The sequence below is a fragment of the Stegostoma tigrinum genome, unplaced genomic scaffold (assembly GCF_030684315.1).
Source record: "Stegostoma tigrinum isolate sSteTig4 unplaced genomic scaffold, sSteTig4.hap1 scaffold_171, whole genome shotgun sequence".
Lineage (NCBI taxonomy): Eukaryota > Metazoa > Chordata > Chondrichthyes > Orectolobiformes > Stegostomatidae > Stegostoma > Stegostoma tigrinum.
In genome coordinates, this window is record NW_026728112.1 from 508,279 (window position 1) to 535,528 (window position 27,250).

The following is a 27,250-nucleotide window of genomic DNA, read 5'->3' on the forward strand; positions in this document are numbered from 1 at the left end:
TGTGCGTGTATGTTTCTGCTTTATGGCAGGAGGCAGGGCAGTCATGGAGGATTGTCCTTCAGACTGGAAGCCTGTGGTTAGCACTGATCCACAGGGATCGGTGCTGGATTTACTTTTGGTTGTCATTTAAATGAATGATTTCGATGAAAATTATAGAAGGCAAGGTTAGCAAGTTTACGGATGACACTTAGATTATTTGAACCATGGACAGACAAGGTTATCCAAGATCACAAAGAGATCCTGAGCAAATGAATGAATCATAAAGATGTACAGTATGGGAACAAATCCTTTGGTCCACATGTCCATGCTGCCCAGGTATCCGAAATTAATCTCATCCCATTTGCCATCATTCGGCCTACATTCCTCTGGACCCTTCCAATACATATTCCCATCCTTTGAAATGGTGTTTTCACAAGCATCCAGCACTTTATCTGGAAGTTCATTCATATGGTTTTTAAATCTTTCCCGTTGTTCCATAAACCTGTGCCTTCTAATGTTTGACTCCACATACTCTAGAAAAAGACGCTGACTATTCACCCTATCCATGCCCTTCATGATTTTATAAACATATATAAGGTGCACATTTTACTCCAGTCAACACGAATGGCTGTGCTTTCTGTTATCCCGGGCCTGAATTCTGAAATTCAACACTGGTCCTTCTCAATCAAGTCACAATTGTAGAATTCACAATTTCTATCTCTGGAAACCACCTGGAAACTAATATCCATTTGAAGCCTACCAACTCCCGCAGCTACCTAGAATACACTTCTTCCCACCCATCTTCCTGCAAAAATGTCATCCTCTATTCCCAATTCCTTTGCCACCTCTGCATCTGTTCCTGATATGAGGCAGTCCACTCCCAGACATCCCAGATGTCTTCGTTTTTCAAGGGTTGCAACTCCCCCTCCACAGTGGTTGAAAATACCCTCGAACGCATCTCTCATGTTTTCCGCAACTCATCCATCAAACCCCCTCCCCTCAATAAAACTAAAACAGAATCTTCTCATCCTTAGGTACCCCACCCGCCCCGACCACTCCCACCAACCTCCTGATCCAACACATCATCCTCCAGCACCTGCGCCATCCGCATACTGACCCCACCACCAAAGATATTTTCCCCACGCCACTCTTCCCTGCTTTCCGGAGGAACCACTTTCTCCATGAATCTCTTGTCTGCTCCACACTCCCCTCCAGCTCCATGTCACCCGGCTCTTTTCCCTGCAACTGCGAGAAGTGCGGAACCTGCCCCTACCCCACCACCCCGTACTCTCCATCCCAGGCCGCAGGAAAACCTTCCACATCAAACAGATGTTCACCTGCACATCTGCTGATGTATATTGTATCCCCTGTTCCTGATGTGGCCTCCTCTTCATTGGGGAAAACAAGCGGAGCGTTAGAGACCGCTTTGTGGAACATCTACGCTCCACACCCTGGATGTCATGTCCATCCTGGGCCTCATCCAATGCCACAACGATGCCACCCAAAGGCTGCAGGAACAGGACCTCATATTTTGCTTTGAAGCCCTGCAGCCTAATGGCATCAATGTGGACTTCACAAGCTTCAAAATCTCCCGACCCCCAACTGCATCCCAACACCAGCCCAGCTCATCCCTGCCTCCCTGACCTGTCCATCCTTTCTCCCACTGATCCCCTCCTCCCACCTCAACCCTCGCCCCTACCTCCTACCAACCAGTCTCATCCCTGTCTCCTTGGCCTGTCCGGCTTCGCTTGACTGACAACCTCCACCCTAACTCCCCACCTACACTCACCTTTACTGGCTCCGTCCCAGCCTCCTTGACCTGTCTGTCTCCTCTCCACCTATCTGTTCGTTTATCCATCTTCCTTCCGCCTCCCCCTCTCTCACTCTATTTACTCCAGAATCCCCTTCCCCTCCCCCATTTCTGAAGAAGGGTCCAGACCCGAAATGTCAGCTTTCCTGCTCCTCTGATGCTGCTTGGCCTGCTGTGTTCATCCAGCTCGATACTTTGTTCTCTCAGTTTCTCCAGCAGCAGCAGTTCCGACTGTATCTGGAGACTGCAATGTCAGGGAAAGAAATTCTGCAGACATGTTCTGCACTTTGAAGAATCTCAATTAGACATTACTGAACACCAGACACGACAAAAGAGCATAATTTCCAACCCCAAAGGATCATATTGCAGCCCACTATTTCCCACCTCTAAGGTGTGACTGCCCTCATCCGAAAAGCATTAAATGTTACACAGTAACAAATTATATGCTAGGATCAAAAACAAAGTTGCTGGAAAAGCTCAGCTGATCTGGCAGCATCTTTGCAGGAAAAAAAACAGAGTCAATGTTTGGTGTTCAGTGACCCTTCCTCAGAATTGATGGTGGCTGAGAAAATGTCAGTTTATATGCTGAGAATAGGGAGGTGGGTGGGGTAGAGAGTAAACGAGATGCTCGGGCCCAAAGAGAGAGAAAGAAGTTGGACAGACAAAGGAGTTAATAACGATCAGCCTGGGAGGGTGAGTAGTTGCTAATAGGGACTGTTAGTGACTAACAACAGGGAGTGCGTAATGGCAGGGTATGTGGTAATAAGACCTGGTGTGTGCAGTGGGGTGTGGGACATGGGAGAGTTTAGGCCCTAAAATTATTGAACTCAATATTGAGTCTGGAGGGCTGCAGGGTCCCCAAGTGGAAAATGAAGTGTTGTTCCTCCAGCTCGCTTTGGGCTTCACTGTAACACTGCAGCAAGCCAGAGACAGAGATGTTGCCCAGGGAGCAGGGTGGTGCATTAAAGTGGCAGGCAACAGGCAGTTCAGAGACTTTATTTTAAAAGCCGAGCATAGATGTTCTACCTCGCATTCACCAAGTCTTCACTTCATTTCCCAATGTAGAGGAGACCACGTTGTGAGCAGCGAATGCAGTAGCCGAGATTCTGGGAAGTGCGGGTGAAGTGTTGCTTCACCTGGAAGGTATGTTTGGCGATAATGGGGAGGGAGGGGGTAAATGGGCAGGTGTTGCACATTCACCGGTTCCAGGGGAAGGGCCGTAGGGCTGTGGGGAATTGTTGGGGGTGAAGGAAGTGTGTACCAGGGCGTCCAAGAGAGAACGGTCCCTGCGCAAGGCAGGCCTGTGATGCTGCTTGGCCTGCTGTGTTCATCCAGCTTCACACTTTGTTATCAAGGGAGAGGTGGTCTGGTGGTGGCATCTCACTGAAAGTGGCAGAAATGGCGTCTGATGATCTTCTGGACGTGGATGCTGTTGGGATGGTTGGTGAGGCTAAGGGGAACCCTATCGCTGTTGCGGGAGGAAGGAGAAGGAGTGAGAGCAGAAGTGTGCGAGATGGATCGGACCTGGTTGAGGGCCCTGTCAACAAAGGAGCTGGGGAATCCTTGGTTGAGGAGGAAGGTGGACATGTCGGAGGCTATCTTGTTGAAGTTAGCCTCATCTGAACATATGTGCTGGAAACGGAGGAACTGAGAGAACAGGATGGAGGGAGTTTCAGCGAAAATAAAGACCGGAGTTTGTAGGCCTTCTGGAGCTGGGAGGGTCTTTCAAAACATGTCAGGATTGTGTGGGCGTGCAGTGGGAATATCACTCACTGGGCTGTGGTGTGGCAGATTGTGTTTAATTTGCACAAATGCAAGACATTTACCGGATTTTATCGGAAGGTGGGTGTGAGGACATATAGCCCAGGTAGCTGTGGGAGGCAGTGGATTTGTAATGAATATTCGTGGCCAGTCTATCCCAGAAATGGAAACAGAAATGTTGAAGAAGGGAAGGTCAGAGATAGACCAGGTGAATGTGAGGGCAGGGTGGAAGTTGGAAGCAAAATATGTGAAGCTTTCCAATTCCAGACGAGAGAGAGAAGCAGTACTGATGATATCTCAGATTCTCCAGTATCTGCAGTTCCTACTATCTCTGGTGATATCATTGATACAGTGGAGAAAGAGCTGTGGGTGGGGGAGGGTAGCAGAATAGGACTGGGAAAAGGAATGTTCCACGTACCCAATGAAGAGACAGGCATAACTTGGGCCATCTGGGTGCCCATTGGCAAACTCTCTACCCTGACGAAAATGAATCTCCCCATCACAGGCTGGTCTGCAATCCACACTCCCACCACCACCACCCCACGCCTCCTGCTACCCGCACAAGGCAAACCAAGCTCAGGGTCTTTACGAAAATAAAGGCAGGAGTTTGTAGGCCTTCTGGAGCTGGGAGGGTCTTTCAAAACATGTCAGGGTTGTGTGGGGGTGCGGTGGGAATATCACTCACTGGGCTGTGGTGTGGCAGATTGTGTTTAATTTGCATAAATGCAAGACATTGCTTTTGGTAAAACAAACAAGGGCAGGACTTATACAATTTAAATGAGGACCTTTGGTAGTGTTGCAGAACAGAGACGAGGCCATCAGGTATAATTCTTCGAATTCTGTGTCACATACAGACAGCCTGGTTAAGAAGGTATTTAGTTCGTTACCTTCTTTGCTCAGACCTTTGAGTTCGGGAGTTGGGATGTCATTTTCACATTGTACAGGATGTAGGTGAGGCAGCTTCTGAATTACTGTGTCCAGTTCTGGTCGCACTGTTATTGGAAGGATAATATTAATCTGGAGAGGGATCAGCAGAGATTTACGGGAATGTCGGTGGGAATGGATGGTTTGAGATATAAGGATTAGATTAGATTCCCTACGGTGTGGAAACAGGCCCTTGGGCACAACAAGTCCACACTATCCCTTGAAGCATCCCACCCAGACCCATCCCCCTGTAATCCACACACCCCTGAACACTATGGGCAATTTAGCATGGCCAATCCACCAAGCCTGCGCATCTTTGGACTGTGGGAGGAAACCGAAGCACCCAGAGGAAACCCACGCAGACACGGGGAGAACGTGCAAACTCCGCACAGACAGTTGCCCGAGGCTGGAATTGAACCCAGGTCCGTGGAGCTGTGAGGCTGCAGTGCTAACCACTGAGCCACTGTGCTGCCTGTGCCAGGACAAGGGGTGCCATGGGTGTCACTGCCAGAGAGAAATGGTCTGGAATCGGTTTAAATATGAACAAATGGGATGGGTTGGATATGTAGACAGCGAGGGGGAGATAGAGAGACAGTGTCATGGAAGGATTTGTTCACAAGTTTCAGAATGCTGACATGTAGACCTACTCCCTTACACCGAAAACACTGCATGGGTCCAACACTGTCGCCTGATTCAGTCCGGATCCATCACCACTTCAGAGTGTTTTCAGAGGCTGTACAGGCTGGGACTTGACTGACTTGGGCACAGGAGGATGAGGGGTGACCTGATTGAGGCTTTTAAATCATGAGGTGCACAAATAAGTTGAATGTCGGTTATCTTTTCTTGGAGATGGAGGATTTCAAGGCTGTGGGGATGTTTCAAATTTTGAGGATCAAACATTTTAAAAGAGACATGAGGGGCAATTATTTTACAGAGAGTGGTTCACGTATGGAATAAAATTCCAGATGAAATGGTGGAAGTGAGTGCAGTTACAACATCTAAAAGACATTTCGATAAGTACATGAAGAAGAAATCAGTTTGGATGGTGTTGTGAGCTGTTGCCCTCCAAGTCCCTCGCTGAATAAATCCGTGACAGTTCTCATGCTCTGCTGCTGCCTGTGCAGTGGCGTGTGGAGGCCAGCAGAGGGTGGCATTGCATCACATCAAACAGCACAGAGACTGTCAGAGATCATAAAGTGTGCAGCTGGATGAACACAGCAGGCCCAGCAGCATCTCAGGAGCACAAAAGCTGACGTTTCAGGCCTAGACCCTTCATCAGAAAAGGGGGATGGGGTGAGGGTTCTGGAATAAATAGGGAGAGAGGGGGAGGCGGACAGAAGATGGAGAGGAAAGAAGACAGGTGGAGAGGAGAGTATGGGTGGGGAGGTAGGGAGGGGATAGGTCAGTCCAGGGAAGACGGACAGGTCAAGGAGGTGGGATGAGGTTAGGAGGTAGGAAATGGAGGTGCGGCTCAGGGTGGGAGGAAGGGATGGGTGAGAGGAAGAACAGGTTAGGGAGGCAGAGACAGGCTGGGCTGGTTTTGGGATGCACTGAGGGGAGGGAACGAACCTGGCTGGTTTAGGGATGCGGTGGGGGAAGGGGAGATTTTGAAGCTGGTGTAGTCCACTTTGATACCATTAGGCTGGAGGGTTCCCAAGCGGAATATGACTTGCTGTTCCTGCAACCTTCGGGTGGCATCATTGTCGCACTGCAGGAGGCCCAGGATGGACATGTCGTCTAAAGAATGGGAGGGGGAGTGGAAATGGTTTGCGACTGGGAGGTGCAGTTGTTTATTGCGAACTGAGCGGAGGTGTTCTGCAAAGCGGTCCCCAAGCCTTCGTTAGGTTTCCCCAATGTAGAGGAAGCCACACCGGGTACAATGGACCCAGTATTCCACATTGGCAGATGTGCAGGTGAACCTCTGCTTAATATGGAAAGTCATCTTGGGGCCTGGGATAGGGGTGAGGGAGGAGGCGTGTTTGGACACAGAGCAGTTTTTCCACTGCCTTCGCCTCCACGCTTACGTCTTCAAACGGGAACCTAACCCTCCCTCCACTGACCCCTTCACCCGCTTCCAACACATGTCCTCCTCCTGGACACCACCCCCAGGCCTCCTACCCTCCCTTGACCTCTTCATCTCCAACTGCCATCGAAACGTTAACCACCTCAACCTCTCCACCCCTCTCACACACTCCAATCTCTCCCCTGCAGAATGGGCAGCCCTTCGCTCCCTCAGCTCCACCCCAACCTCGCCATCAAACCCGCAGGCAAGGGTGGCGCAGTGGTAGTACGGCACACTAACCGCTACATCGCCAAGGCCAAACGCCAACTCTCCAATACCTCCTCCCACCACGCCCTTGATCATGACCCCACCACCGAGTATCAAACCATCATCTCCAAAACCATTCATGACCTCATCACCTCAGGGGACCTCCCACCCACAGCCTCCAACCTTATTATTCCCCACCCCGCCCGGCCCATTTCTATCTCCTTCCCAAAATCCACAAACCTGCCTGCCCTGGTCGGCCCATTGTCTCAGCCTGTTCCTACCCCATCGAACTCATCTCCACCTCTCTGGACTCCATTTTCTCCCCTTTGGTCCAGGAACTCCCTACCTACATTCGTGACACCACCCATGCCCTCCACCTCCTCCAGAACTTACAATTCCTTGGCCCCCAACAACTCATTTTCACCATGGACGTCCAGTCCCTCTCCACTTGTATTCCGCATGCAGATGGCCTCAAGGCTCTCCGCTTCTTCCTGTCCCGCAGGCCCGACCAGTCTCCCTCCACCGACACTCTCATCCGCCTCGCCGAACTCGTCCTCACTCTCAACAACGTCTCTTTCGATTCCTCCCACTTCCTGCAGTCAAAGCGGGTGGCCATGGGCACCAGCATGGGCGCCAGCTATGCCTGCCTCTTTGTAGGTTACGTGGAACAGTCCCTCTTCCACACCTACACAGGTCCCAAACCCCACCTCTTCCTCCGTTACATTAATGACTGTATCGGCGCCGCCTCTTGCTCCCCAGAGGAGCTCGAACAGTTCATCCACTTCACCTGCACCTTCCATCCCTACCTTCAGTTCACCTGGGACATCTTCATCACATCCCTCACCTTCCTGGACCTCTCAGTGTCCATTTCAGGCAACCAGCTTGTAACTGATGTCCATTTCAAGCCCATCGACTCCCACAGCTATCTAGAATACACCTCCTCTTACCCACCCATCTGCAAAAATTCCATCCCCTTTTGCCAATTCCTTCGCCTCCGCCGTATCTGCTCCCACGATGAGGCATTCCACTCCTGCACATCCCAGATGTCCAAGTTCTTCAAGGACCGCAACTTTCCCCCAAAAGTGGTCGAGAACGCCCTTGACCACGTCTCCCGCATTTCCTGCCACACATCCCTCACACCCCGCCCCCGCCACACACCCCAAAGAGGATCCCCCTCGTTCTCACACACCACCCCACCAAACTCCGGATACAACGCATCATCCTCCGACACTTCCGCCATCCGCAATCTGACCCCACCACCCAAGACATTTTTCCATCCCCACCCTTGTCTGCTTTCTGGAGAGACCACTCTCTCCGTGACTCCCTTGTTCGCTCCACACTGCCCTCCAACCTCACCACACCCTGCACCTTCCCCTGCAACCGCAGGAAATGCTACACTTGCCCCCACACCTCCTCCCTCACCCCTATCCCAGCCCCCAAGATGACTTTCCATATTAAGCACATCTGCCAATGTGGTATACTGTATACATTGTACCAAGTGTGGCTTCCTCTACATTGGGGAAACCAAGCGGAGTCTTGGGGACTGCTTTGCTGAACACCTCCGCTCGTTTCGCAATAAACAACTGCACCTCCCAGTCGCAAACCATTTCCACTCCCCCTCCCATTCTTTAGATGACATGTCCATCATGGGCCTCCTGCAGTGCGACAATGATGCCACCCGAAGGTTGCAGGAACAGCAAGTCATATTTCGCTTGGGAACATTGCAGCCCAATGGTGTCAATGTGGACTTCACAAGCTTCAAAATCTCCCCTTCCCCACAGAATCCCAAAACCAGCCCAGCTCATCCCCTCCCCCCACTGCATCCGAAAACCAGCCCAGTTCGTCCCGTCCCCCTACTGCATCGCACAACCAGCCCAGCTCTTCCCCTTCCCCCAGTGCATCCCAAAACCAGCCCAGCCTGTCTCCGCCTCCCGAACCTGTTCTTCCTCTCACCCATCCCTTCCTCCCACCCCAAGCCGCACCTCCATTTCCTACTGACTAACCTCATCCGACCTCCTTGACCTGTCCGTCTTCCCTGGACTGACATATCTCCTCCCTACCTCCCCACCTATACTCTCCTCCCCACCTACCTTCTTATCTCTCCATCTTCGGTCTGCCTCCCGATCGCTCCTTATTTATTCCAGAACCCTCACCCCATCTCCCTCTCTGATGAAGGGTCGAGGCCCGAAACATCAGCTTTTGTGCTCCTGAGATGCTGCTGGGCCTGCTGTGTGCAGCCAGCCTCACATTTCATTGTCTTGGATTCTCCAGCATCTGCAGTTCCCAGTATCTCAGAGACTGTCAGACCTGCCCCACACAGAGACGCACAGAAACACACACAAATACACTGATACTTACAAATAAGGGGAGCCTATCAGAATTTCTCTGGTTCTGTGGTTTGTTAATAACTGCATTCATTCCATTTGGTGTGCGTTGGGATTACTGTTATTCCGTGGACAGCATTTCATTATTTGAGTCACTCCATGAGAGTACATCAGTATTTGCTCTCTCCAGTGAGTGTGACAGTATTTCAGTTGTTCCATGGGGACTGTGACTCTGAGATTTTCAATGCTTGATTATTGAAGATGTAAGGACAATTTGGGAGACGAGTAAATATTTCAGGTTAGTTTCAGTGTCTGAGCTGTCTGAAGGAGGAGGTGCAGGAGGGAGACTCCATGCTCCCTTCCTGGGAGCTTGTGGAGACGATGTGTTCTGAGCCCACCCTCCTGCCCACCGAGACCGTGGGGATTCCATTTGTACCAGCTCGATATAAAAGGGAGATGGCATCAGGGGCACGGTTTCTCAGCTGTGCCAGGTGGGAATGGAACTGACAGTGGGGTTAAAGTGAGAATTGCCCTTCACTGAACATTGCTCCTTACTCTGTCGGTGGGACGCGTTTATTTTGGAATCTCCACACAGGTCGTCCTGGTTGCCTCCGGCTCATTCCAGGGCCCTCCCCATGCGGTGGGGGAAGGTGGGTGAGGGAACTGATGTGGGGAACACCACCGCCCTGCTTGGCCTTTTCTGTCCTATTCCAGGCTGTTCCTCCTGGAATGAGGGAATGGGAGGGAGGGAATGAAGGTGAATGTGCATGGCCCTGCTGTTAGTGATGTTGTAGGTGAGGGGGAAGTGGTGAGGTGTCCGGATTGAATCAGTCAACAATGTTGTATCGATGCAGTGTTTTCAGTGTTGGGGAGTATGTCTACATGTCAGCATTCTGAAGTTGTGAACACATCCTTCCATGACACAGTCTCTCAATCTCCCCCTCTCTGTCTATATATCCAACCCATCCCATTTGTTCGTATTTAAAGTGATTCCCCACCATCTCTCTCTGGCAGTGATTTTCACACCCATGGCACCCCTTGTCGTGGCACATTGGAGATATGGAGCTGTAAATGGATGGGAGCTGCACATCCGGTCACTTCCAGCATGGGCTGCAAGTTTCCCCAGGCTGGGCAGCGATTTAACACAGCGTTACCGAGCACTGCACTGGGGTGGTCTCTACAGATCTACACGCTGGGAGGGTAACTGCTCCGGGTTTACAGATCAGTTCAGTGGTGTTCGCTTCACAGCCCCCGGTTCTGGAGAGACACCTGGTCCGGGTTTATTGATCAATGCACTGGTGTTGTCTGCACAGCTCCCCGTGCTGGACTGATATCTATTTGGCTGGTGAGACCTGCACAGTGTCCCACTCTGGACAGATTGCCGTGTTGTATTGAGCAGGACACTAGCCTGGTCTGCACAGTGCTCCATGCTGAACAGATATTTCATCTGGGTTTGTGGTGTCTGGGCTGGTTCTGTGAGGTGGATTGAGAATGTGAGATAACTGACCACTTCAGCTGATCTGGCAATGCCTTTAATTTGTGTTTGCCAGTTGTGCTGAGTTTGGGGAGAGATTTCCACCGCGAGGCTGAGTGGGTCTCACCAAATCTGATGGACAGAAGGGCCTTTGTGATGTGGATCTTTATGACTCCATCATGTTCTGTAACCGACATTCCCCGGAACATTCTGTATCCGACATTGTTTGTGAACCGTTGGATGCCAGTTAATTGAACAAAAGATAAGAGCCCGAGGGAAAAGATTACATTCCAGAGAGAAGGAGACACTGTTTCAAATTCCCCTCAGGCAGTTAATGGGGTGAATACATTTCCCTGTGTTCATGTTTCTTCACAAATAAAAATTGACCACAATGTGGACGAAAAGACTGAACTTTCCATCCTCTGTTTGTCTTCAGGGAACTGGGAGAGAATCCTTCAGCACAGCAATGTCTTCACCCTCTATATCAGGAACTGTAAGGAAATGTCCTGTGCCTGCTCTCAAGCGATCGAGTCTGTGGGAATGTTCTAGAAGCCATCCGTTCTTATGGATGTGTGTTTGTGTCTTTCAGGAGGGAGAGTTTCTTGTATTTTATGTTAGTTTTTTTTAAATAAAACAAATTGAGACATTACTATGGGTTATTTCAGCTTTTTTTTTCAATAAATCAGCGATACATTTGAAAATGTCACTGGGGCCCCAATCCAACTGGTAACTTTGCCTCCTGGCTGATATATATTTTCTTTATTTTCCTTCCTCACAGTTAACGTAGTGACAATCTACGTCCTGCTTTATAAAGATTGTGGATTGTCTCCATGTGCCAGACGTTACCTGGGGGCCATGGCAGCGGCGGATCTACTGGTCATTATCCTCGACCTGATATTGAGACACATTCCTATTGTTTATCCGAAACAGTTTTATTTCCTGCGGTCCGTCCCCGTGTGTAATATCCACGCCGTCCTGCTTTATGCAGCCACTGACTGTTCTGTCTGGTTCACCGTCACTTTCACCTTTGATCGATTTGTGGCCATTTGTTGCCAGAAGCTGTAAAGTAAATATTGCAGTGAGAAAACGGCGGCTGTGGTTCTGGGAACAGTGACTGTGCTGAGCTGTTTAAAGAACATTTTCTGGTATTTTATGCTCACAGCTCGCTATTTGCTGGGGAACACCCCCTGGTTTTGTGATGTAACAATGACTGTTTATGACTCTCGTGCCTGGACCGCAATCGAGTTCCTCCACCACATTCTAACCCCGACTCTCCCATTCCTCCTGATTCTGCTGCTCAATGTTTTCACCGTCAGACACATTTTAGTGACCAGCAGAACCCGCAGGAGACTCCGGGCTCACACCAATGGGGACGGTCAGTGTGACACAGAAATGAGAAATCGAAAAAAATCCGTCATTTTTCTGTTTATGATCTCGGCCAATTTCATCCTGTTATGGTCAATCTTCATGGTGTATTCCATATGGTACCGGATGTGGTGGATTGGGTACTACTCTGTGGATCGAGATTACTTTCTGCGGGAATTGGGCTTCATGCTGCAGCTCCTCAGTTGCTGCACAAACACCGCGATTTATGCCGTGACCCAGACGAAGTTCAGGCAGCAGCTGAAGAATGTGCTGAAATATCCCTTTACCCAAATTCATCCATCAATCAAATTCACTCATTAATCAATCCATCCAGGATTTTCTCATTTCAGTTCAATGTTTCAGCAATGAAGCAGCCTGTCGCTATGGTAACAGACTGAGGGTAGTGCTGGTTTATCCAACCTTATCCCACAGGGGGTTACAGGGAAACATGTCAATGTTTCTCTCAACTCACAGGCCAAAGAGAAAAGGCCCCATTCCACTGACTGCATCCATAACTTCAATATGTAATTAACGTTCATTAAAAAGTGCCAAGCAGCACAGCAAACTGTATTGTTGTTTGTCTGTGTTGAGAGAAACAAGCTCCCACCCTGTCCGTCCAACCCTGTCTACCTCCCTGACCCGCCTGTCCTCTCCCTGCTCCTTCATCCCTTTCCCTCCTTCCCTGTTCTTTGCTCCCTCCCTGTCCCTCCCCGTCCTTGTCCTTCCCTGTCCCTCACTCCCTGCCACTTACCCTCCCTGTCCCTCCATGTCTCTTGCTCCTTCCCTGTCCCTCGCTCCCTCCCCATCCTTCACTCCCTCCCCATCCCCTGATCCCATTGCGAGCTGTCTCCCCATCCTTCTCTCCTGTCCCTCTGTCCTTTGCTCCCGGCCCTTGCTCCACTCCATTCCTCCGTCACTCCCTCCCTGCCACTTGCTCCCTCTCTCACTCCCGTTATGTCACTCGCTCCCTCCCGAGCTCACATCCCATCCCTCCCTCCACCACTCCCTCTCTCTCTGTCCCTCACTCCCTTGCTCCCTTCCTTCCTGTCCCTTGCTCACTCACTGACCCTCCCTCCCTCCCTTACCGTCCCTCGCTCCCACACTCACACCCTCCCCATTGCTTGCTTCCTCCCTCCCCGTCTCTCGGTCCCTCCCTCCCGGTCCCTTGCTCCCTCGCTCTGACCCTCTCTCTTTTGCTCCATCCCTCTCTCCCTTGCTCACTTGCTAACTCGCTTCCTTCCCATCCCTCATTCCCTCTTTGCCTCCCCATCCATAGCTCCCTCACTCCCTCCCCGTACCTCACTCCCTCGCCATCCTTAACTTCCTCGCTCCCACCCTGTACCTCACTCTCTCCGCATCCCTCGCTCGTTCCCTCCCTGTCCCTCGCTCCCTTGCTGTCCCTTCTCTCTCCCTTCCAATCCATCGCTCTCTTCGTCCTGCTGCGTCTCGCTCACTCACTTCATCTCTCACTCACTCGCTCCCTCCGCATCACTCACTCCCTCACTCCGAACCCATCCCTTGTTCCCTTACCATCCATCGGTCCCTGCCAATCCCTCACTCCCTCCCTGTCTCTTTCTCTCACTCATGTTCTGTCCCTCGCTCAGTCCCTTGCTACTCCCTTACTCCTTCCTCGCTGCTCCCTTGTTTCCTCTCTCGTCCATTCCCTGTCCTTGCTCCAGTGCTTCCTTACTGCCCCTCGCTCCCTTCCCGTCCGTCGCTCCCTCCCCATCCCTTGTTCCCTTGTCATTCCTCCATCCCTCCTCGCCTCTTGCTCCCACCCCATCGCTCCATCGCTCCCTGTCCTTTGCTCCTTCGCTCACTCCCTTCCTGTCCCTTGCTCCCTCATTCACTCCCACCACGTCCCTCGCTCCCTTCCCATCCCTCGCTCGATCCCTCGATTAGCCATAGCTCCCCACTTGCTCCCTCCTTGCTCCCCCCCATCTCCTTGCTCCCTCCCTCACTCCCTCCCCATCCCTCGCTACCTCCCTGTCCCTCACTAACTCCCACCCTGACCCTCATTCCCTCTCTCTCAATCTTTCCCTTGCTCCCTCCCTACCCCCGTCGCATGCTCTCTTCGTCCCCATGCCTCACTCCCTCACTCCCTGTCCCTTGCTCGCTTCCTTCCTCCCAGTCCCTCCCTCCTTCCCACCCTCCACGTGCGCCCCTCGCTCCCTACATTCCTCGCTCTCTCCCTCTCCCTTCCCAGTCCTTCCCTCCCTCGATCCCTCCCCGTCACTCCCTCACTCATCCCTCGCTCCCTGCCTCCCACACGTCCCTCACTCCCAGTCCATCGCTCCCGCCCTTCGGTCCTTGATCATTGTCCCTTGGTCCCAGGCCCTCCCATCCCGTCTCTTGCTCCCTCCCTCCCTGTGACTCACTGTCTCCCTGTCCCTGACGCCCTCGCTCATTCCCTTCCCATCCCTCTCTCCCTTGTCGTCCCTTCTCCCTCCCTCCCTCTGCCTCTTGCTCACTCGTTCATCTGCCATTCACTCGCTCCCTCCCAATCACTCGCTCCCTTGCTCTCAACCTGTCCCTTGCTCCCTCAGTCCCACTCCATCCCTCGCTCCCTCCCCGTCCCTCACTCGTTCCCTGACCGTTGCTCCCTCGCTAGCTCCCTCCGCATCCCTCGCTGCCTCCCTGTCTCTTTCCATCACTCACTCCCTGTCCCCAGGCCAGTCCCTGGCTAGCCCCTTACTCCCTCCTTCCTGCTCCCTCGTTTCCTCCCTCATCCCCACCCTGTCCCTTGCTCCCTCATTCCCTTCCCGTCCCTCGCTCCCTCCGTCACTCCCTCCCAGCCCCTCCCTCACTGTCTCTTGCTCCGTCCCTCCCCGCCTCTCCCTCCCCATCCCTAGCTACCTCGCACCCTTCCCTTCCCTCGCTCTGTCGCTCGCTCCCTCCCCATCCCTGACTCTCCGTTTCTCACTCCCCGTCACTCACTCCCTCCCCATCCCTCACTCCCCGTTTCTCGCTCCATTCACTCATTCCCTCCCCATCCCTCACTCATCGTTTCTCGCTCCCAGTCACTTGCTTCATGGCTTTGCATCTCTCCCTCTCCATCCCTCACTCCCTCATTCACTCCCACCACGACCCTCATTCCCTCCTGTCCCTCGCTTGGTCACTCGATCCGTCCGTCGCTCCGCCCTTGCTCCCTCCTTCCTCCCTCCCTTGGTCCCACTGCGCCCCTTCCTCGCTCCTTCCATGCTCCCTCCCTTGGTCTCTCCTCGCTATCTCCCTCACTCCCTCCCCTTCCCTCGCTCCTTCCCCAGCCCTCACTCCATCCCTTGCTCAGTCTCTGTGCCTCGCTCCCTCCCTTGCTCCGTCCCCATCACTCCCTCCCTCCCTCCACGTTCTTCACTCCTTCCAACCCAATTCCTTGCTTCCTCCCTGTCCCTCACTCCCTCACTCGCTTCCTCCCTGTCCCTTCTTCCTGTTTTCTCGCTCCCGGTCAATCGCCTCCTTGTTTCACATCTCTCCATCTCCATCTCTTGTTCCCTCACTCCCACCCCGTCCCTCCCTCCCTCCCTATCCCTCGCTTGGTCCCTCAATCGGTCCGTTCCTCCCTCTTTGCTCCCTCCTTGCTCCCCGCTTGCTACCTCCTCGCTCCCTCCCTCACTCCAGCCCCGTCCCTAGTTCCTTCCTCACTTCTGCCTTGCTTCCTCCCTCGCTCCGTTCTCACTGCCTCCCTCACTTGCTCCCTCTCCCTCACTCCCTCCCTCTGCCTCACCCCTCCCTTGCTCCTTCTCTGTTCCTCGCTCCCTCCCCGTCAAAAGCTTCTTCTTCACTTCTGCCTTGCTTCCTCCCTCGCTCCGTTCTCACTCTGTCCCTCACTCACTCCGTTTCCCTAGATCCATCCCCATGCCTCACTCCCTCCGTCGCTCCTCCTCTGTTCCTCACTCCCTCCTTTTCTCCCACCCCGTCACTCGCTCCTTCCCTCCCTGTCCATCCCTCCCTCCCTCCCCATCACTCCCTCACTCCCTTCCCCATTTCTTTTTCCCTACCTCGCCATCACCCACATCCCTTTCTCCCTCCCTCCCCATCTCTCATTCCCTCGCTCGCTCCCTCCCTGTCCCTCATTCCCTCCTTGTCCCATGCTCGGTCCATCAATCGGTCCATCGCTCCCTACTTGCCCCCTCCTTTCTCCCCTTTTGCTCCCTCCTTACTCCATCCCTGCCCATCCCTCTCTCCATCCTCGCTCCGTCCACATTCCCTCCCACCCCGTCCTTCAGTCCCTCCCTCCCTCCTACCCTCCCCGTCCCTTCCTCGCTCCTTCCCCTCTCCCTCACTCACTGCCCTTTCCCGTCCTTTCCTCTCAACCCCCTCCCTGTTCCTCCCTCACTCCCTCCACATCCTGTGCTCCCCCCTCCCGTCCCTCCCTCCCTCGCTCTGCCCCCTTCTCCCTTCCCGTCCTCACTTGATCCCTCCCAGTCACTTCCTCATCCCTTGCTCACTGCCACCCCGTCCTTCGCTCCCACCTTCCCTTCCCCATGTCGCCGTACCTCACCTCCCTCACTCCCTCCCTTGCTCCCTCCCTAACCAGGTCCTTGGTTCCCTTCATCCCCATCCCTCACTGCCTCGCTGCCCGTCTCTCCCTCACTCCCACCCCTACCACTATCCTCCCTCTCATCCCCTCTCCATCCCTCTCACCCTCTCCCCTCCCTCGCTCCCTCCAAATTCCTCCCTCGCTCCCTCCCCATTCCTTGCTCCCTACTCACATCCCTTGCTCCCTTCGTCTCCGTCCCTCACTCGATCACTCCCTGTCCCTCGCTCCCCGTCTCTCCCTCCCCATCCCTCACTCCCTCCCTTGATCCCTCTCCATCTCTCACTCCCAACATTACCACGTCCCTTGCTCCCTGCCTCCTCACTGTCCCTCATTCCCTCCCCTCCCCATCCCTCGCGCCCTCCCCGTCAATGCCTTGTCCCTCGCTTCCTAACTCCAAATCCTTTGCTCCCTCCCTACCCACATCCCTCACTGCCTGTCCCTCACTCCCCGTCCATCGATTCCTTGCGACCCGTCTCTCACTCCTCATCCCTCACTCCCTCCCTTGACCCCTCTCTGTCACTCACTCCCACCCTTACCATGCCCCTTGCTCTCTCCCTCCTCCCTGTCCCTCCCCATCACTCCCACATCCCTGTCCCTCCCTCCATCGCTCCCTCCCCATCGCTCCAATCCTCATCCCTCAAACTCTGCCACCCCGTTCCTTGCTCCCACACTCTCTCCCTCTTCCACGTTCCTCACTCCCTCCATCCCTGTCCCTCACATGCTCCCTCACTCGCTCCCTCCCCCGGTCCCTCGGTCTCTCGCACCCGTCCTTGGATCTTCGCCCTCAGTCCCTCAATCCTGGTCTCTCACTCACTCGATCCCGGTCCCCCACTCCCTCGATCCCCGTCACTCCCTCCCCCACTCCTCATCCCTCCCCTGCAACCCTCACTCCTTCCCTCCCCATCCTTTTGCTCCCTTTGCGTCCCTCGGCCCCAATTTCCACATCCCTTACTCCCTTGCTCCCTCCCTTCCTGCCCCTTGCTCACTCCCTGTCACATTCTCCCTCCACATCCCTCACTCCCTCCCTACCCCGTCTCTTGCAACCTTCCTCCACAGCCTCGCTCCCTGTCCACTGATCCCTGTCCTTTGCTCCCTCACTTGTTCCCTCCCTCCCAGTGGTGCCCCCTCACTCCTGCTCTCCCCCTCCCTCCCTCACTCCCTCACCACTCCCTCGCTCCCTCCCACTCACCTTCCTTCTCTTGCTCCCTCCTCTCCTGCCCCTGCCTTGCTCCCTGCCCATCCCTCCCTCACTCCCTGCCCATCCCTCCTCACTGATCTAAATATTATATTTGCTTATGAGTCATTGGCATTACTGTATGCCCAAGTTTATTGTCCATCGCTAACTGCCCTGGAGAGGATGGAGCTAGCTATGGTCCATGTATTGTTGCTAGATCCACAGTGCTATTGAGGGAGACTTCCAGGAATGTGACCAAGCGACACAGAAGGAACATGATATATTCCCAGGCCAAAGTCAGATGACACATAACACCAGGTTCAAGTCCAACAGGTTTATTTAAAATCATAACCTTTCGGGGTGTTCCACCTTTGACAGATGAAGCGCCACTTTATTACTTTATTACACATCCTGAGAAAGTGACAAAGTTGGGTGCAGCGTTCAGAAAGCTTGTGATTTCAAATAAACCTGTTGATCTATAAGCTGGTGTCATCTACTCCTGACTTTGTCCATCCCAATCCCACAACAGCATCTCCACGTTATATTTCAGATCAGCACAGTATGTGGCCTAGAGGGGATCCAGCAGGCGGTAGCTTTCCCATGTGGCTGCTGCCCCTGTCCTTCTGGATGGTAAAGACTGCAGATTCAGAAGGCGCTGTTGGAGGAGCCTTGCTGAGTCACTGTAGTGCATCTTTTAGATGGTACAGACTGCTGCCACTTTGCATCAGTGGTGATCTCCTTCTGAAGCGTCCTCCAACTGCCCTTACACTCCTCTCAGGATTCACCCGATCCCTGTGTAAATCTCGACCCCCGGTGGGGTCTCTCGGTTCCCTGATCAGTCAATGAACACTCACAGTCGGTCTGGCTGTTTAAGACTTTACGCTTTATTTCATCATACGGCCGGGTACAGATCATCCGTAAAACGCAGAAGTTGAAGACTTCCGTATTCCTCGGAGGAGCTGCAACCCACAGGCTAATACAAAGACATTTCTATACTTCTCTCAAAGCAGGGTACATGGAGTGATCGCACAGTGTATTCAAACAATAAATACATGATATTGCTTCATTGACAGTTACATAATCCTATAACATTAACTGGTCAACAACTTACATCACAACACATAGGTTACTTTTTATCTCACCACATAGCGCCACAACATTTGCAACTGAAGGGCAGCTAGAATGGTTAGTACTGCGTTATCTTATCATTCCTGCATTATTTATGTAGCTCTCGCAGAACTCACAGTTCCCAGGCGAAAAGAGCAGCTCCAGCAGAATTTACAGTTCCCAGGCTAGAAGCCATTTTGTTGCTAACTGACACCAGCAGCATCTTGTGCCTGTGTCCAAATCTCACGTTCTCAGGAGTACAGGGATGTCGTTTGGGTGTAAATCAAGAGGGCTGTTTTGTGTTTGATTGGATTCAACCTGATGGAAGGCTTTCGAAATAAAAAAAACATTGTCACAGGAAAATATCCACAAAGTGAAATATTGGTTTTTGACAGTTACTTCTGGATCAAACAAGTGGAAGGAAGGTAGTCAGGTTGGGAAATGATATCAAAGTGGGAATAAAAGGCATGTCCTGGAGACAACATAATGTGAGAAACAGTCCCTGCTCACAAATTCAGCCTGAGACAAAGCCTTGGAAACAAAACCATTTTTTTCTGTACGATCTTGCAAGAAAGGGTGTCTGCTAGACAGGCACACGCTACAAAGCATGTTAAACATTCTTATACAGTTTACAAGTTGCGGAATCACGCCTCCCTGCTCCCATTGGTCTAATCCGATCATTCCCCGTCCTGTCGGACAGCCCTTGTTTATTGTTCCCTTTACTGCCAGCCGAAGGCCCCATTCCCGTTTTTTAACTGCAATCCTTAGCTGGCTATCCTAAAGAGCACGAGACATGCTGTATGTGCGAAACGTCAGGTTTGCAGAAATAAGCATCTGCTACAACACCCTTATCTCTACCATGTCCTTGTCTGCAGAAAGAATGTTTCTGGTCGTGCTAACTGCCATCTTTGCAGAACCTAATCTCTGGTTAATGATAAACTTCTGCTACAAAATCTTGTGACTATAATGTTCTCCTTTTGCAAGACCCCACCATTCATCCTTATGTGCAGAAACAACATTTCTAATCTCTCACACCTTCAAGTTACTCACCTTCCTGACTTGGAAATATATCACCGTATCTTCACTGTCGCTGGGTCAAAATCCTGGAATTCCCTCCCTAACAGCATCGCGGGTCACCACTCAGCAGGAGGACTGCAGCAGTTCAAGAAGGCAGCTCACCACCAGCATCTCAAGGTCAAATACTGATGGGCAAGAAATGCTGGCCCAGCCAGGGACACCCACATCCCACACATTAGTTAAAACAAATACTGTGTGAACAGTCACAACAGGAGGAACCTGGCACCTCATTCCCCTGGAACAAAAACAAAGTTGCTGGAATAGCTCAGCAGGTCTGGAAGCATCTGTGACCCTTCCTCATTCCCCTGGGATTTACCAAACCTGTTTATTATTTCCACTTCCTCTTTCATTCTGACTCTTTAATTTCTCAATTTCAGTCCACGTGCCATTTGAGCTCTTTAACAACTCCATTTGGGAAAATGAGAGAAAGCTGGAATTAACGCAGGGAACTGGGAAGTGGGCAGAAGTAAGAGGAGAGGCCACATCAAAGAAAGCTCCCATTCCAACAACAGAACTTCTCAAAACACAAAGGCAGCATGAAAGCTTGAGCTGAATGAACATGGTGATGTGTGGCCTGTCATGAGGAAAGTGTGACCATGATCACAAATGGTTAAGATCACTGGATCCCGACAGTGCAGAAAGAGGTCATCCAGTCTGGACTAGCTCCCTATCCCACCCTACTCCCATAAACCCCACATTTCCCGCACCTAACCCAACCACGTAAGCTGCACATTCGGGGATAATTTAGTGTGGCCAATCCACCTAACTTGCATTTTTGGACTGTGGGAGGATCACAGTTTAGCTCTGAAGAGGCGAGATTGTGGATTAAGGCTCAAAAAACCTCAACTCTGAAACAATTTCATGGTTTTTGTTTCCAAAATTAAAATCTGGGGAAAGCTGCAGCCACAGTGATTTCAGTTTCTCTCTGGAGGAAGCAAATTTAAAACTCTGACCCGGGGACACAGTGAGCTGACAGAGGCCTGGGACCAGAAATGTAACAAATTCTGAGCAAGGTGGGGGAGACAAGGGAAAAAGGCAGATGTCACAGGGGGAAGGCAGGAGAGATGAAATTGCAGAAATTTTATTAGTCCCTCAAGCCTGCAGGGAATGGAGTTAGGGCTGGAAAAGAAACAAATAAACAAAAGATGTGCCTGGAGCCAGGTGTGCAGTGGACCCAGACACAAATTGAAACAAGAAATGTAAACAAATTGAGGCAGAGTTCACAGTCTGAAATTGTTAATCTCAATGATGAGGCCAGAAAGCTGTAAAGCCTGGCTCGTTCTATTCCAGCCAACACACACATGATGGGCCAAGGGTGAATGCTGCTGGCCAGCCTACAATATGCACATCACACAAATGTATAAAAAAGGCCTTGCTCTGCTCTGTAATTTTCTGCTACTTTAGTTCTGACATTTGCAGTTTGTTTCCGATGACGGCTGTAACCCTAAAATTAAACTAGAGTTTAGTGCACTAGAGAAATGTAAAATAAATCAGCTTTGCTTCAAACACATCACTGTAGATTGTTATATTTGTCCTGAGGGTTGAACAGCACCTGGAGCTCAGAAAGGACAATCTCAGGGTCGGGGGTAGGGGCAATCGTGCACAGCAACAGAGCTTCAGTCGGGGCAAATCCTTCAGGGTCACACTGAGGGGGTCAGATGGCACTTTACACTTTCACGTCTCTCTTCATTGACAGCCAAGCCACAGTGTGGGTTAATCCTGCTGTGTGTAGGAAATGTGTCCCAGCTACTGTCTTCCATGGGTCACAGCTCCTTGACACGGAACAGAATCTCATTTCCAACTAGGTATAGAGTCAGAGGAAGTACAACGGTGAATGTTGGAAATGTGCTTCAAATCAGAGATTAGTGTAAATCAATGATCTGTTCCTGACTGGAAGTGAACCCTCAGGCTCAGGTTTAGGTTTCTTCTACATTGGTAAATATAAAACAGTATTTTGTAGCTGTACAACACTGAGGCCCAGAGCAGTGGGAGCAGGGGTATGAGCATCCTGTCCCTGCCTCTGCTGTAACCACACAGAATGCACCAGGGTGAAGTGAGAGAAGGGTCTGGGTTAGAAATTATATTTCACCAACAATGATGACATGGGGAGGGTTGATAAAATGTTAATTTTCATTTTCAATTACTGCACATAATATGCATATATTGGTCAGGAAAGGATGAAGAGGGGTTCGTGCTGGCAGTGGGAAGAAGTTTTTCTGAAGGAGTCTTGTGTGAGACTTTATCATTTTCTTACTGTGAGAGTTGAAACATGTTGTTTCTGCAGGTAAGGATGAATGGAGGGATCTTGCAAAAGCAGAAATTTACAAGATTTTGTCGCAGAAGTTTATCATTAACCAGAGATTAGGTTCTGCAAAGATGGCAGTTAGCACGACCAGAAACATTCTTTCTGCAAAGACGTGGTAGAGAAAAGGGTGTTGTAGCAGAGGCTTATTTCTGCAAACCTGACGATTCTCACGTACAGCATGTCTAGCGCTCTTTAGGATAGCCAGCTGAGGATTGCAGTTAAAAAACGGGAATGGGGCCTTCGGCTGGCAGTAAAGGGAACAATAAACAAGGGCTGTCCGACAGGACGGAGAATGATAGGATAAGACCAATGGGAGCAGGGAGGCGTGATTCCGCAACTTGTAAACTGTATAAGAATGTTTAACATGCTTTGTAGTGTGTGCCTGTCTAGCAGACACCCTTTCTTGCAAGATCGTACAGAATAAAATTGTTTTGTTTCCAAGGCTTTGTCTCAGGCTGAATTTGTGAGCAGGGACTGTTTCTCAAAATTGGGGCTTCATCCGGGATCCGACACTCCGACCGTTTGACACTCGTGGGACGACAGGGAAGGCGCGCCTCTCCGATTTTGGCGATCTCCAAGTCCCTTGTTTGTCGTTTGTGGTTTGGGCGAGTTCGATCCGGACTGGGAGAACCTGGAAACAAGACGGGCAGACGCGGCGGGTCCGGTCGGGTAACTCTTGTGCACAAGATCCGGGTCAGGAAAGGTCTTAAAGATCTGTCCGGGCGACCGGGGCAGCAGCGGTATTTGCTGCAGGTATTGCCACAGGGACGTACGGGAAGTACGGGGAAGAGTTGTAAAGACCAGGTAACTCCGTGCATGGACCAAGGTAAGAAAACTGACATTTAAGTATTGCCTTGGTGGTCGGGACGTACAGACAGTACGGGGAATTGGCGAAATATAAAAAGTATATAATTGGCCTGATTAATCAGACGAGTAAGGTGTCTGCCTGATTTAAGCACCCAGCCTTAGGCCAGTTGTTATGAGGGGAAATCCCCCACGCGAAGGTCAGGACCCTGAAGCGGGTGTGGAGGAAGGTGCCACTGGATCTCGATAAGATTAATTAAATTAGCAACAATGGGAGGCAAGGGGAGTTGCCTGAGTAGCGATCAATCTGCAAATAACGTCAAAGTGGAATATATTCCACCCGACAGCCCTTTGGGGAGAATGTTGGGCAGTTCAGAATACGCCTCCGGACACGGGAGAAAGACAGGACTACAATGATAAATTATTGTTGTTTTGTTTGTTTTAGAGAAAGCATTAAGTTACCTGATTGTTTTTGGCCCAAATATGGATCCGACAAAGATTGGCTGTGATATACATCAATCAGACAGAGCCATTCAGTCAGAAAGAGTCAGAATATGCGGCTTGTTGGATAGGCAATACGAAGGTAGGACTATATCCTATGAGTGCAGAAGGATCGGGGGAGGACAGGAAAAGGACGAACAAGAAAAACCACAATGGGATCCCCTAACATGTTTGCCGCCTCCATATCCCCCTCCTCCCCACTGACGGCCGTGAGTAGCCTCCACAACCAGCCCACGGCCCCAGAACTAACCCCAAACACCTGAAAAAGAGACGAACTCAGAGGTAAAAGACGCGGAACCTAGAGGGCCCAGAATTACATGATCTACCACACGTAAAGGAGGGGCAGAAACAAAGGAAAAGGGAAAATTATACCCTTTAAGGGAGGTCCCGATTGGGGATGGTGACATTGGGTATGTGAACGCACCCTTAACCAGTAGTGAAGTTAGGATCTTTAAGAAAGAATTGAAAAGTTTAATGGAGGATCCGGTCGGACTGGCTGAACAGTTAGATCAATTCCTAGGACCCAATTTATATACCTGGGGAGAACTGATGGCAATTCTAGGAACCCTATTTTCGGGGGAAGAACAAGGTATGATTAGGAGGGCGGCCTTATAGGAATGGGAAAAAAGGCACCCAGCGGGACGAAATGTAGCCGCGGCAGATCAGAAATTCCCGAATGCCGATCCTCATTGGGACAATAATGATAGATACGAAAGAGCATCAATGCGGGATTTGAGGGAAATGGTCATATTGGGAATTAAAGACGCAGCACCCAGATCGCAGAATTTTGCAAAAGCCTTCGAAGTACGACAGGAGATGGATGAAACTCCTTCTACATTTCTTCAAAGGCGCAAGGAGGCCACAAGAAAGTATTTGGGGATGGATCCCAATGATCCGGTAGCTGATGGACTCTTAAAGGTCCAGTTTGTAACTACATCGTGGCCGGACATACAAAAGAAATTACAGAAAATAGATGGATGGAGTGAGAGACAGATATAGGAATTACTACGAGAGGCGCAGAAGGTGTATGTAAAAAGGGAGAATGAGAAGCAGAAGCAAAAAGCAAAAATGATGGTCGCCGCCATTAAAGTAGTGACAAAGAAAGAGAGAGAGGCAAAGAGAAAAGGCAGATACTAGACACGGGAGACAACAGGCAGGATGTTACCATTATGGAACAGTGGGACATTTTAAGCGGGAATGCCCAGAGTTAACACGGGAAAGGGAAACGGTCTCCCTAATGGCCCTCGATTAGGATTAGGGGAGTCAGGGGTTCCTTCCTCCTAAGGCCCACCGGGAACCCTTGATAAACTTAAAGGTGGGGCCTGAAGGGGAGGAGGCAGTATTCTTGGTTGACACCAGAGTGGCACGGTCATCCCTAAGTTTTATACCTCCTAGTGTTAAATTGACGAACGAGTATCTCAGGGTTTCCGGAGTAAAAGGCGAAGGATTCCCAGTGCCTATTTTTGAGCCAACCCTAATTAGAAACAATGATAAGGAAGTAACAGGGCAGTTACTATACATTCCCGACATTGGGAGTAATTTACTGGGTAAGGATTTGATTATATTGCTGGGCTTAAAAATTGGGGTAGAGAATAGTGCGGTAGCTGTAACAATGGCTATGTTAACGCCGCGGGAAGAACAACAAATCAGTCCTGATGTGTGGGCGAGAGCTGATAACGCAGGGCACCTAACTATTACCCCGTTGGTAATCACACTGACTCGAAAAGATGAGATGGTTCGTGTTTGACAATACCCTCTATCCTCTCTCCTTATGAAATGATGTTTGGATTACCTTTCTTGGGTGGAAAAGGGGAATTACCAACTGTAGAGTTCAATGTTAAGTTTTTCAATGAACTGTATTGTGGTGCTCGGTTCTTCTTTGTCTGTCCTTAGGAAGAAGGGTCTGTTGACCCAGACACCTCCACTATAGTTCGCAGTACATGGGATACGACCGGGTGATTGGGTCCTGATCAAAACCTGGGAAGATACCAAACTGCACCCAAGCTGGGAGGGACCGTTCCTAACCCTCCTGACTACTGAAACAGACGTCCATACTGCTGAAAAAGGGTGGAGTCATCACACTCGTGTTAAGGGTCCGGTCGACGCTCCTTCCCCTCTGGCAGAGTGGCAATTTCATCCTACAGACACCCCTCTGAAAGTCAAACTGAGCAGAAAGAATGAACTGAACTGATATGAAAGACTATCAAGTAATGGTTAGAAATTTTGTATTGTCAGTGTTGCACGAACCCACCCCTTCGGGTATTTAAAGGGTTAGAGAATAGACAGATAGGGGTTGGGAAGCTGAAATGGGCAGTCAGCTTTATGTTGTTACGATAATATTGGCACGAGTTTCCCAGGGGGTTGGGAAGAATCATTTCACCGCGCTATGTCACAATTATGCTAGAGTAACGGGGCGTACCGACTGTTGGGTATGCGCTGCGATCCCACACCATGGACAATCTGGAATCCCTCTCACGGTAGTACCATTTACCAATAGAGAGGTGTACAAGGCACAACAATTTGACTTGGGCTCAAATTTACAAAATGGAGATCTGAAAGGGGTGATTACAAATTCGCGGGATGGTTCTCACAACCGGCTCCGAAAACCCTGGGTGCTATCGACGGCCTTAGGGTTTTCCCACCGAAAGGAGTAGTCAATACCACCTGTTTCTGCAATCAGAATGACAGCACGCCCTTCCATTTAGGAAACTCATCTTGTGTCGCCACCAGCCAAGCTGCTGGCACAAATGTACCCCACATATTGAACGGAACATATTGTATATGTGACCTAGAGGCCTATCCCTTTATCCCGGGGGAAGGGTACATTCGGGTGACCAAATGCATAGGAAGCGTAGAAATGCATGAATGTTATGATCTTGATCTAACACTGCCTCAAAGTCAGAAAGGCTGGAGTGGCTGCTGCTACCTCGCCTATGTAATTCCCCATCTGAGGCTGTTAGATAAAACCCCAGAAATAACTCAGAATGGGCAGGGAGGGAAGCGGAGACCCCGAGAAGTAATCGAAGGGGAGCGCTTCCTCTGGGCTTTGATACCTATGTATCAGACTGCCCGAGCAGGAAGAGAAATACAAAAGTTGACGCCTTCCCTGGAGGAGTTGGCCAACAATACTGCCGATGCGTTGGCCAAGACCCAATCCAAAGAGGCGGCCATAACGACCGAAATGATTGCCACCAGGCTAACGACTCTTCAGAATAGGATGGCTCTCGATTGTATTCTGGCAGAGAAAGGTGGTACCTGTGCACTAGTTGGGGAAGAATGTTGTACATACATACCTGAGGTTTCCCATAACATTCTGGGAATGGGGGAGTTGGGAATACCTATTTGGGGAGAGTGGTTGGTTAATTTGGCCATCTATGGATTATTGATATTAGTGGGTCTGGTGGTGGGGTTTAATGTCCTCAAATGGATCCTGAACCGATTAATGACGTCCCTAGGGGAACGAACCCTAATACATCACCAGATGCTTTTACAATCAGCAGATGGTATGCAACAAAGAGAAAGTCAAAGAATGCTTCTCGAGTTCGAAAAACGAACATCACAAGGAGTGATTTAAGGGTTAATCGTGTACAAGATTGTGAACCTCAATCCCAGCAAGAGAATGGGAAAATGAATTTTTAAAAAAGGGGCTTAATTAGTGCAGAAACAACAGTTTGAGAAAAAGCAAAAGGGGGAATTGTGAGAGATTAAACGTGCTGTTTCTGCAGGTAGGGATGAATAGTGGGATCTTGCAGAAGCAGAAATTCACAAAGTTTTGTAGCAGAAGTATATCATTAACCAGAGATTAGGTTCTGCAAAGATGGCAGTTAGCACGACCA